Here is a 10,626-nt window from a genome sequence, read left to right as displayed (position 1 = left end):
AGCAATTGAAAGATTTGATCGGTGTATATGACAAAGAGCATGTGTCATCCCCTTCATCAATGATTTGGTTTTGGGTACCTATTGACCTATTGATCGCTTAGGGAAGTAACTTTCCATGTGTTGGGAATGTCAGCATGGAAGTGGATGTTGCAAGAGGGATTCTGCTAAGTGGCATCATACATTAGACTTCTTAAACAGCCTCCTTAAAATTAATATGATTGTATGAACTGAAGGGATACAATTGCCCTCACATCTTGCTCTTTCCTTTTTAGAGAGGACAGTCTTCAAATTCAAGCTAGGTCTACCCTTATTCCACACAAGAGCGCTGTGCCCTTGTACCCTCTGCACTTGCAAGTGAGGATTCAAATTCTGAGGCAGTGTTGGCAGCCAAGGTAAGCCATGGTGCAGGTGAAATTACATTATTGACAGTTGTGTCCTACCTGTGTCTGGGTCAATGATGACAACAGAAAGTCAAGAACAGAATGATGACATAAAAATCATGCTCAATAGGATTACGCTGAGGCCCAACCAGGGAGCCAGGGTAACAAGCACTACTTAGTCTCTTTGAGGACCACTTGCGGGACTCATCTGAGCTGCTCTGATGACCTTGTGCTCTTTTCCCTCTGTGGGAACCTGGACAATCTTAGTGCAACTGTGCTGGCAAACACTGCCTGCCAACTAGCACCTAATCTCATAATCTGCTTGTGTGCAAGTCTGCAACACCAACCCTGTCATCATTACCCTCTCTGCTCTGATGTCTTGCAGTCACCTGGCATCACCCCTGCGGTCCAGTGGATCACTATTCCCAGGTGAGTGAAATGATCACGATTAATGATTTGGAGTATTTATGAGATATTCCTCAGTATTTTGACCAATAATTTCAGCCGATCAAAGGTTTCTAATTAAAAATAATGCAATACGAGTCAGAAATGAATTTCACTTAACAGTATATTTTGTCCCTTTGAACTGCACTATTAAAAATGTAGAGAAATTCCTTTCTACCTGTAGTTCATACAGTCAAAAAATTGAATTTCTTGGAAGAGATCCTAGATGATACTATCTACACAAATGGAGGGATCTGGAATATGAATATACCTTTTGAATTTGGAGAAATTTCAGTCCACACACAGGCTCACAAATCCAAGCTGTTGCACAGAGATCGATTTCCAATGGCAAGGGGAACCCAGGAATAAGACTTTAGTTTAGAGATGAAGAAATTGGCGATAAATTTTCTGCATCAAAAGAACTCCAAGAATTATTGCCCCAAAGAGAGCTTCGCGAAATTTTTCACATAACTCTCAGGCCACAGGGAAACTAGCCAGTAGGGTAGATTGAAGTTGAAGGTGTGTCTTTGGCTACCTATACCCTTCTATGTGTCTTCACACTGCTTCATTCTTGATCTTACTAAAGTTTACTTCAGTATTCATTAGAAAACAAATGCTATCAAGGAGATGATTTCTGGAGCTCTTGGGACAGAGGAACGTGTTGTCAATGGGATACTTGCAAACACCAACTGATCTAGTCACAGGAATTTTGGTCACATTCTCAGTTTGATCACATGGCAATCACTGATTGCTAACGCTCAGGGATTCATGGCCAAAATACTTGTTGCTTTCCTCTGGGCAACAGATTCTCTTCAGCATTCACTTACCAGCTGTGGGAACTGATTGTTACCATGCAGAATGGAAATGGGGACGAATGAACATAGCCTAGCACATAAAATCTGAAATGCACAAGTCTCATGAAAATTTGATTAAAGTATACGTAACTGTTCGTGTATTGTCCTTCCAATATTACTCAGGTAAATTCACCTTTGCCTTGGTTTCTGACAATGTTTAGCAATTGAAAGATTTGATCGGTGTATATGATCAAGAGCATGTGTCATCCCCTTCATCAATGATTTGGTTTTGGGTACCTATTGACCTATTGATCGCTTAGGGAAGTAACTTTCCATGTGTTGGGAATGTCAGCATGGAAGTGGATGTTGCAAGAGGGATTCTGCTAAGTGGCATCATACATTAGACTTCTTAAACAGCCTCCTTAAAATTAACATGATTGTATGAACTGAAGGGATACAATTGCCCTCACATCTTGCTCTTTCCTTTTTAGAGAGGACAGTCTTCAAATTCAAGCTAGATCTACCCTTATTCCACACAAGAGCGCTGTGCCCTTGTACCCTCTGCACTTGCAAGTGAGGATTCAAATTCTGAGGCAGTGTTGGCAGCCCAGGTAAGCCATGGTGCAGGTGAAATTACATTATTGACAGTTGTGTCCTGCCTGTGTCTGGGTCAATGATGACAACAGAAAGTCAAGAACAGAATGATGACATAAAAATCATGCTCAATAGGATTACGCTGAGGCCCAACCAGGGAGCCAGGGTTACAAGCACTACTTAGTCTCTTTGAGGACCACTTGCGGGACTCATCTGAGCTGCTCTGATGACCTTGTGCTCTTTTCCCTCTGTGGGAACCTGGACAATCTTAGTGCAACTGTGCTGGCAAACACTGCCTCCAACTAGCACCTAATCTCATGATCTGCTTGTGTGCAAGTCTGCAACACCAACCCTGTCATCATTGCCCTCTCTGCTCTGATGTCTTACAGTCACCTGGCATCACCCCTGAGGTCCAGTGGATCACTATTCCCAGGTGAGTGAAATGATCACGATTAATGGATTGAACTTCCTATAAGATATTCCTCAGTATTTTGACCAATAATTTCAGCCCATCAAAGGTTTCTTAATTAAAAATAATGCAATACCAGTCAGAAATGAATTTCACTTCTCAGTATGTTTTGTCCTTTTGAACTGCACTATTAAAAATGTAGAGAAATTCCTTTCTACCTGTAGTTCATACAGCCATAAAATTGAATTTCTTGAGAGAGATCCTAGATGATACTGTCTACACAAATGGAGGGATATGGAATATGAATATACCTTTTGAATTTCGAGAAATTTCAGTCCACACACATGCTCACAAATCCAAGCTGGTGCACAGAGATCGATTTCCAATGGCAAGGGGAACCCAGGAATAAGACTTTAGTTTAGAGATGTAGAAATTGGCCACAAAGTTTCTGCATCAAAAGACACTCCAAGAATTATTCCCCCAAAGAGAGCCTGTCGAAATTTTTCATGTAACTCTAGGGCACAGGGAACCTAGCCAGTAGGGGAGATTGAAGTTGGAGGTGTGGCTTTGGCTACCTATTCACTTCCATGAGACTTCACACTGCTTCATCCTTGATCATACTAAATTTTACTTCAGTATTCATCAGAAAACAAATGCTATCAAAAAGATGGTTTCTGGAGCTCTTGGGACAGAGGAACGTGATGTCAATGGGATACTTGCAAACACCAACTGATCTAGTCACAGGAATTTTGGTCACATTCTCAGTTTGATCACATGGCAATCACTGAGTGCTAACGCTCAGGGATTCATGGCCAAAATACTTGTAGCTTTCTTCTGGGCAACTGATTCTCTTCAGCATTCACTTACCATCTGTGGGAACTGATTGTTACCATGCAGTATGGAAATGGGGTAGAATGAACACAGACTAGCACATAAAATTTGAAACGCACAAGTTTCTTGAAAATTTGATTAAAGTATATGTAACTGTTTGTGTATTGTACTCCCAATATTACTCAGGTAAATTCACATTTGTCTTGGTTTCTGACAATGTTTAGCAATTGAAAGATTTGATCGGTGTATATGATCAAGAGCATGTGTCATCCCCTTCATCAATGATTTGGTTTTGGGTACCTATTGACCTATTGATCGCTTAGGGAAGTAACTTTCCATGTGTTGGGAATGTCAGCATGGAAGTGGATGTTGCAAGAGTGATTCTGCTAAGTGGCATCATACATTAGACTTCTTAAACAGTCTCCTTAAAATTAACATGATTGTATGAACTGAAGGGATACAATTGCCCTCACATCTTGTTCTTTCCTTTTTAGAGAGGACAGTCTTCAAATTCAAGCTAGGTCTCCCCTTATTCTACACAAGAGCGCTGTGCCCTTGTATCCTCTGCACTTGCAAGTGAGGATTCAAATTCTGAGGCAGTGTTGGCAGCCCAGGTAAGCCATGGTTCAGGTGAAATTACATTATTGACAGTTGTGTCCTGCCTGTGTCTGGGTCAATGATGACAACAGAAAGTCAAGAACAGAATGATGACATAAAAATCATGCTCAATAGGATTACGCTGAGGCCCAACCAGGGAGCCAGGGTGACAAGCACTACTTTGTCTCTTTGAGGACCACTTGCGGGACTCATCTGAGATGCTATGATGACCTTGTCCACTATACCATCTGCGGGAACCTGGACAATCTTAGTGCAAGTGTGCTGGCAAACACTGCCTGCCAACCAGCACCTAAACTCATAATCTGCTTGTGTGCAAGTCTGCAACACCAACCCTGTCATCATTACCCTCTCTGCTCTGATGTCTTGCAGTCACCTGGCATCACCCCAGCGGTCCAGTGGATCAGTATTCCCAGGTGAGTGAAATGATCACGATTAATGGATTGAACTTCCTATAAGATATTCCTCAGTATTTTGACCAATAATTTCAGCCCATCAAAGGTTTCTTAATTAAAAATAATGCAATCCCAGTTAGAAATGAATTTCACTTCTCAGTATCTTTTGTCCCTTTGAACTGCACTATTAAAAATGTAGAGAAATTCCGTTCTACCTGTAGTTCATACAGCCATAAAATTGAATTTCTTGGAAGAGATCCTAGATGATACTATCTACACAAATGGAGGGATCTGGAATATGAATATACCTTTTGAATTTGGAGAAATTTCAGTCCACACACAGGATCACAAATCCAAGCTGGTGCACACAGATCGATTTCCAATGGCAAGGGGAACCCAGGAATAAGACTTTAGTTTAGAGATGAAGAAATTGGCGATAAATTTTCTGCATCAAAAGACACTCCAAGAATTATTGCCCCGAACAGAGCTTCGCAAAATTTTTCACGTAACTCTCAGGCCACTGGGAACCTAGCCAGTAGGGTAGATTGAAGTTGAAGGTGTGGCTTTGGCTACCAATTCCCTTCTATGTGTCATCACACAGCTTCATTCTTGATCTTACTAAAATTTACTTCAGTATTCATCAGAAAACAAATGCTATCAAGGAGATGGTTTCTGGAGCTCTTGGGACAGAGGAACGTGATGTCAATGGGATACTTGCAAACACCAACTGATCTAGTCACACGAATTTTGGTCACATTCTGAGTTTCATCACATGGCAATCACTGAGTGCTAACGCTCAGGGATTCATGGCCAAAATACCTGTTGCTTTCTTCTGGGCAACAGATTCTCTTCAGCATTCACTTACCAGCTGTGGGAACTGATTGTTACCATGCAGTATGGAAATGGGGAGGAATGAACATAGCCTAGCACATAAAATCTGAAATGCACAAGTCTCATGAAAATTTGATTAAAGTATACGTAACGGTTCGTGTATTGTCCTTCCAATATTACTCAGGTAAATTCACCTTTGCCTTGGTTTCTGACAATGTTTAGCAATTGAAAGATTTGATCGGTGTATATGACAAAGAGCATGTGTCATCCCCTTCATCAATGATTTGGTTTTGGGTACCTATTGACCTATTGATCGCTTAGGGAAGTAACTTTCCATGTGTTGGGAAGGTCAGCATGGAAGTGGATGTTGCAAGAGTGATTCTGCTAAGTGGCATCATACATTAGACTTCTTAAACAGCCTCCTTAAAATTAATATGATTGTATGAACTGAAGGGATACAATTGCCCTCACATCTTGCTCTTTCCTTTTTAGAGAGGACAGTCTTCAAATTCAAGCTAGGTCTACCCTTATTCCACACAAGAGCGCTGTGCCCTTGTACCCTCTGCACTTGCAAGTGAGGATTCAAATTCTGAGGCAGTGTTGGCAGCCCAGGTAAGCCATGGTGCAGGTGAAATTACATTATTGACAGTTGTGTCCTGCCTGTGTCTGGGTCAATGATGACAACAGAAAGTCAAGAACAGAATGATGACATAAAAATCATGCTCAATAGGATTACCCTGAGGCCCAACCAGGGAGCCAGGGTAACAAGCACTACTTAGTCTCTTTGAGGACCACTTGCGGGACTCATCTGAGCTGCTCTGATGACCTTGTGCTCTTTTCCCTCTGTGGGAACCTGGACAATCTTAGTGCAACTGTGCTGGCAAACACTGCCTGCCAACTAGCACCTAATCTCATAATCTGCTTGTGTGCAAGTCTGCAACACCAACCCTGTCATCATTACCCTCTCTGCTCTGATGTCTTGCAGTCACCTGGCATCACCCCTGCGGTCCAGTGGATCACTATTCCCAGGTGAGTGAAATGATCACGATTAATGGATTGAAATTCCTATAAGATATTCCTCAGTATTTTGACCAATAATTTCAGCCCATCAAAGGTTTCTTAATTAAAAATAATGCAATCCCAGTCAGAAATGAATTTCACTTCTCAGTATGTTTTGTCCCTTTGAACTGCACTATTAAAAATGTAGAGAAATTCCTTTCTACCTGTAGTTCATACAGCCATAAAATTGAATATCTTGGAAGAGATCCTAGATGATACTATCTACACAAATGGAGGGATCTGGAATATGAATATACCTTTTGAATTTGGAGAAATTTCAGTCCACACACAGGCTCACAAATCAAAGCTGGTGCACAGAGATGGATTTCCAATGGCAAGGGGAACCCAGGAATAAGACTTTAGTTTAGAGATGAAGAAATTGGCGATAAATTTTCTGCATCAAAAGACACTCCAAGAATTATTGCCCCAAAGGGAGCTTCGCGAAATTTTTCACGAAACTCTCAGGCCACAGGGAACCTAGCCAGTAGGGTAGATTGAAGTTGAAGGTGTGGCTTTGGCTACCAATTCCTTTCTATGTGTCATCACACAGCTTCATTCTTGATCTTACTAAAATTTACTTCAGTATTCATCAGAAAACAAATGCTATCAAGGAGATGGTTTCTGGAGCTCTTGGGACAGAGGAACGTGATGTCAATGGGATAATTGCAAACACCAACTGATCTAGTCACACGAATTTTGGTCACATTCTGAGTTTCATCACATGGCAATCACTGAGTGCTAACGCTCAGGGATTCATGGCCAAAATACCTGTTGCTTTCTTCTGGGCAACAGATTCTCTTCAGCATTCACTTACCAGCTGTGGGAACTGATTGTTACCATGCAGTATGGAAATGGGGAGGAATGAACATAGCCTAGCACATAAAATCTGAAATGCACAAGTCTCATGAAAATTTGATTAAAGTATACGTAACTGTTCGTGTATTGTCCTTCCAATATTACTCAGGTAAATTCACCTTTGCCTTGGTTTCTGACAATGTTTAGCAATTGAAAGATTTGATCGGTGTATATGACAAAGAGCATGTGTCATCCCCTTCATCAATGATTTGGTTTTGGGTACCTATTGACCTATTGATCGCTTAGGGAAGTAACTTTCCATGTGTTGGGAATGTCAGCATGGAAGTGGATGTTGCAAGAGTGATTCTGCTAAGTGGCATCATACATTAGACTTCTTAAACAGCCACCTAAAAATTAATATGATTGTATGAACTGAGGGATACAATTGCCCTCACATCTTGCTCTTTCCTTTTTAGAGAGGACAGTCTTCAAATTCAAGCTAGGTCTACCCTTATTCCACACAAGAGCGCTGTGCCCTTGTACCCTCTGCACTTGCAAGTGAGGATTCAAATTCTGAGGCAGTGTTGGCAGCCAAGGTAAGCAATGGTGCAGGTGAAATTACATTATTGACAGTTGTGTCCTACCTGTGTCTGGGTCAATGATGACAACAGAAAGTCAAGAACAGAATGATGACATAAAAATCATGCTCAATAGGATTACGCTGAGGCCCAACCAGGGAGCCAGGGTAACAAGCACTACTTAGTCTCTTTGAGGACCACTTGCGGGACTCATCTGAGCTGCTCTGATGACCTTGTGCTCTTTTCCCTCTGTGGGAACCTGGACAATCTTAGTGCAACTGTGCTGGCAAACACTGCCTGCCAACTAGCACCTAATCTCATAATCTGCTTGTGTGCAAGTCTGCAACACCAACCCTGTCATCATTACCCTCTCTGCTCTGATGTCTTGTAGTCACCTGGCATCAACCCTGCGGTCCAGTGGATCACTATTCCCAGGTGAGTGAAATGATCACGATTAATGGATTGAAATTCCCATAAGATATTCCTCAGTATTTTGACCAATAATTTCAGCCCATCAAAGGTTTCTTAATTAAAAATAATGCAATCCCAGTCAGAAATGAATTTCACTTCTCAGTATGTTTTGTCCCTTTGAACTGCACTATTAAAAATGTAGAGAAATTCCTTTCTACCTGTAGTTCATACAGCCATAAAATTGAATATCTTGGAAGAGATCCTAGATGATACTATCTACACAAATGGAGGGATCTGGAATATGAATATACCTTTTGAATTTGGAGAAATTTCAGTCCACACACAGGCTCACAAATCAAAGCTGGTGCACAGAGATGGATTTCCAATGGCAAGGGGAACCCAGGAATAAGACTTTAGTTTAGAGATGAAGAAATTGGCGATAAATTTTCTGCATCAAAAGACACTCCAAGAATTATTGCCCCAAAGGGAGCTTCGCGAAATTTTTCACGAAACTCTCAGGCCACAGGGAACCTAGCCAGTAGGGTAGATTGAAGTTGAAGGTGTGGCTTTGGCTACCAATTCCTTTCTATGTGTCATCACACAGCTTCATTCTTGATCTTACTAAAATTTACTTCAGTATTCATCAGAAAACAAATGCTATCAAGGAGATGGTTTCTGGAGCTCTTGGGACAGAGGAACGTGATGTCAATGGGATAATTGCAAACACCAACTGATCTAGTCACACGAATTTTGGTCACATTCTGAGTTTCATCACATGGCAATCACTGAGTGCTAACGCTCAGGGATTCATGGCCAAAATACCTGTTGCTTTCTTCTGGGCAACAGATTCTCTTCAGCATTCACTTACCAGCTGTGGGAACTGATTGTTACCATGCAGTATGGAAATGGGGAGGAATGAACATAGCCTAGCACATAAAATCTGAAATGCACAAGTCTCATGAAAATTTGATTAAAGTATACGTAACTGTTCGTGTATTGTCCTTCCAATATTACTCAGGTAAATTCACCTTTGCCTTGGTTTCTGACAATGTTTAGCAATTGAAAGATTTGATCGGTGTATATGACAAAGAGCATGTGTCATCCCCTTCATCAATGATTTGGTTTTGGGTACCTATTGACCTATTGATCGCTTAGGGAAGTAACTTTCCATGTGTTGGGAATGTCAGCATGGAAGTGGATGTTGCAAGAGTGATTCTGCTAAGTGGCATCATACATTAGACTTCTTAAACAGCCTCCTTAAAATTAATATGATTGTATGAACTGAAGGGATACAATTGCCCTCACATCTTGCTCTTTCCTTTTTAGAGAGGACAGTCTTCAAATTCAAGCTAGGTCTACCCTTATTCCACACAAGAGCGCTGTGCCCTTGTACCCTCTGCACTTGCAAGTGAGGATTCAAATTCTGAGGCAGTGTTGGCAGCCAAGGTAAGCCATGGTGCAGGTGAAATTACATTATTGACAGTTGTGTCCTACCTGTGTCTGGGTCAATGATGACAACAGAAAGTCAAGAACAGAATGATGACATAAAAATCATGCTCAATAGGATTACGCTGAGGCCCAACCAGGGAGCCAGGGTAACAAGCACTACTTAGTCTCTTTGAGGACCACTTGCGGGACTCATCTGAGCTGCTCTGATGACCTTGTGCTCTTTTCCCTCTGTGGGAACCTGGACAATCTTAGTGCAACTGTGCTGGCAAACACTGCCTGCCAACTAGCACCTAATCTCATAATCTGCTTGTGTGCAAGTCTGCAACACCAACCCTGTCATCATTACCCTCTCTGCTCTGATGTCTTGCAGTCACCTGGCATCACCCCTGCGGTCCAGTGGATCACTATTCCCAGGTGAGTGAAATGATCACGATTAATGATTTGGAGTATTTATGAGATATTCCTCAGTATTTTGACCAATAATTTCAGCCGATCAAAGGTTTCTAATTAAAAATAATGCAATACGAGTCAGAAATGAATTTCACTTAACAGTATATTTTGTCCCTTTGAACTGCACTATTAAAAATGTAGAGAAATTCCTTTCTACCTCTAGTTCATACAGTCAAAAAATTGAATTTCTTGGAAGAGATCCTAGATGATACTATCTACACAAATGGAGGGATCTGGAATATGAATATACCTTTTGAATTTGGAGAAATTTCAGTCCACACACAGGCTCACAAATCCAAGCTGTTGCACAGAGATCGATTTCCAATGGCAAGGGGAACCCAGGAATAAGACTTTAGTTTAGAGATGAAGAAATTGGCGATAAATTTTCTGCATCAAAAGAACTCCAAGAATTATTGCCCCAAAGAGAGCTTCGCGAAATTTTTCACATAACTCTCAGGCCACAGGGAAACTAGCCAGTAGGGTAGATTGAAGTTGAAGGTGTGTCTTTGGCTACCTATACCCTTCTATGTGTCTTCACACTGCTTCATTCTTGATCTTACTAAAGTTTACTTCAGTATTCATCAGAAAACA

General features: G+C 41.3%; 6 non-coding genes across 6 annotated transcripts; all 6 read left to right on the top strand.

Moving 5' to 3' along the window:
* Positions 1–448: 448 nt before the first annotated feature.
* Positions 449–526, top strand: LOC120100251 (small nucleolar RNA SNORD115). Its single transcript, XR_015656239.1, has one exon. It is a non-coding gene; the product is annotated as a small nucleolar RNA SNORD115 (small nucleolar RNA).
* A 1,759-nt stretch (positions 527–2,285) lies between these two features.
* LOC120100250 (small nucleolar RNA SNORD115) lies at positions 2,286–2,363 on the top strand. Its single transcript, XR_015656238.1, has one exon. It is a non-coding gene; the product is annotated as a small nucleolar RNA SNORD115 (small nucleolar RNA).
* Positions 2,364–4,122: 1,759 nt separating this feature from the next.
* LOC134485300 (small nucleolar RNA SNORD115) lies at positions 4,123–4,200 on the top strand. Its single transcript, XR_015656236.1, has one exon. It is a non-coding gene; the product is annotated as a small nucleolar RNA SNORD115 (small nucleolar RNA).
* A 1,761-nt stretch (positions 4,201–5,961) lies between these two features.
* LOC120100248 (small nucleolar RNA SNORD115) lies at positions 5,962–6,039 on the top strand. The gene has a single exon (XR_015656539.1). It is a non-coding gene; the product is annotated as a small nucleolar RNA SNORD115 (small nucleolar RNA).
* Positions 6,040–7,799: 1,760 nt separating this feature from the next.
* On the top strand, positions 7,800–7,877 carry LOC120100247 (small nucleolar RNA SNORD115). The gene has a single exon (XR_015656235.1). It is a non-coding gene; the product is annotated as a small nucleolar RNA SNORD115 (small nucleolar RNA).
* A 1,761-nt stretch (positions 7,878–9,638) lies between these two features.
* On the top strand, positions 9,639–9,716 carry LOC148007378 (small nucleolar RNA SNORD115). Its single transcript, XR_015656229.1, has one exon. It is a non-coding gene; the product is annotated as a small nucleolar RNA SNORD115 (small nucleolar RNA).
* The last annotated feature ends 910 nt before the right edge of the window (positions 9,717–10,626 follow it).

The sequence above is a fragment of the Rattus norvegicus genome, chromosome 1 (genome assembly GCF_021556685.1).
Source record: "Rattus norvegicus strain SHRSP/BbbUtx chromosome 1, alternate assembly SHRSP_T2T, whole genome shotgun sequence".
Lineage (NCBI taxonomy): Eukaryota > Metazoa > Chordata > Mammalia > Rodentia > Muridae > Rattus > Rattus norvegicus.
The sequence above is the reverse complement of the archived record's forward strand: the minus strand, read 5'-3'. Positions and strand labels throughout refer to the sequence as shown.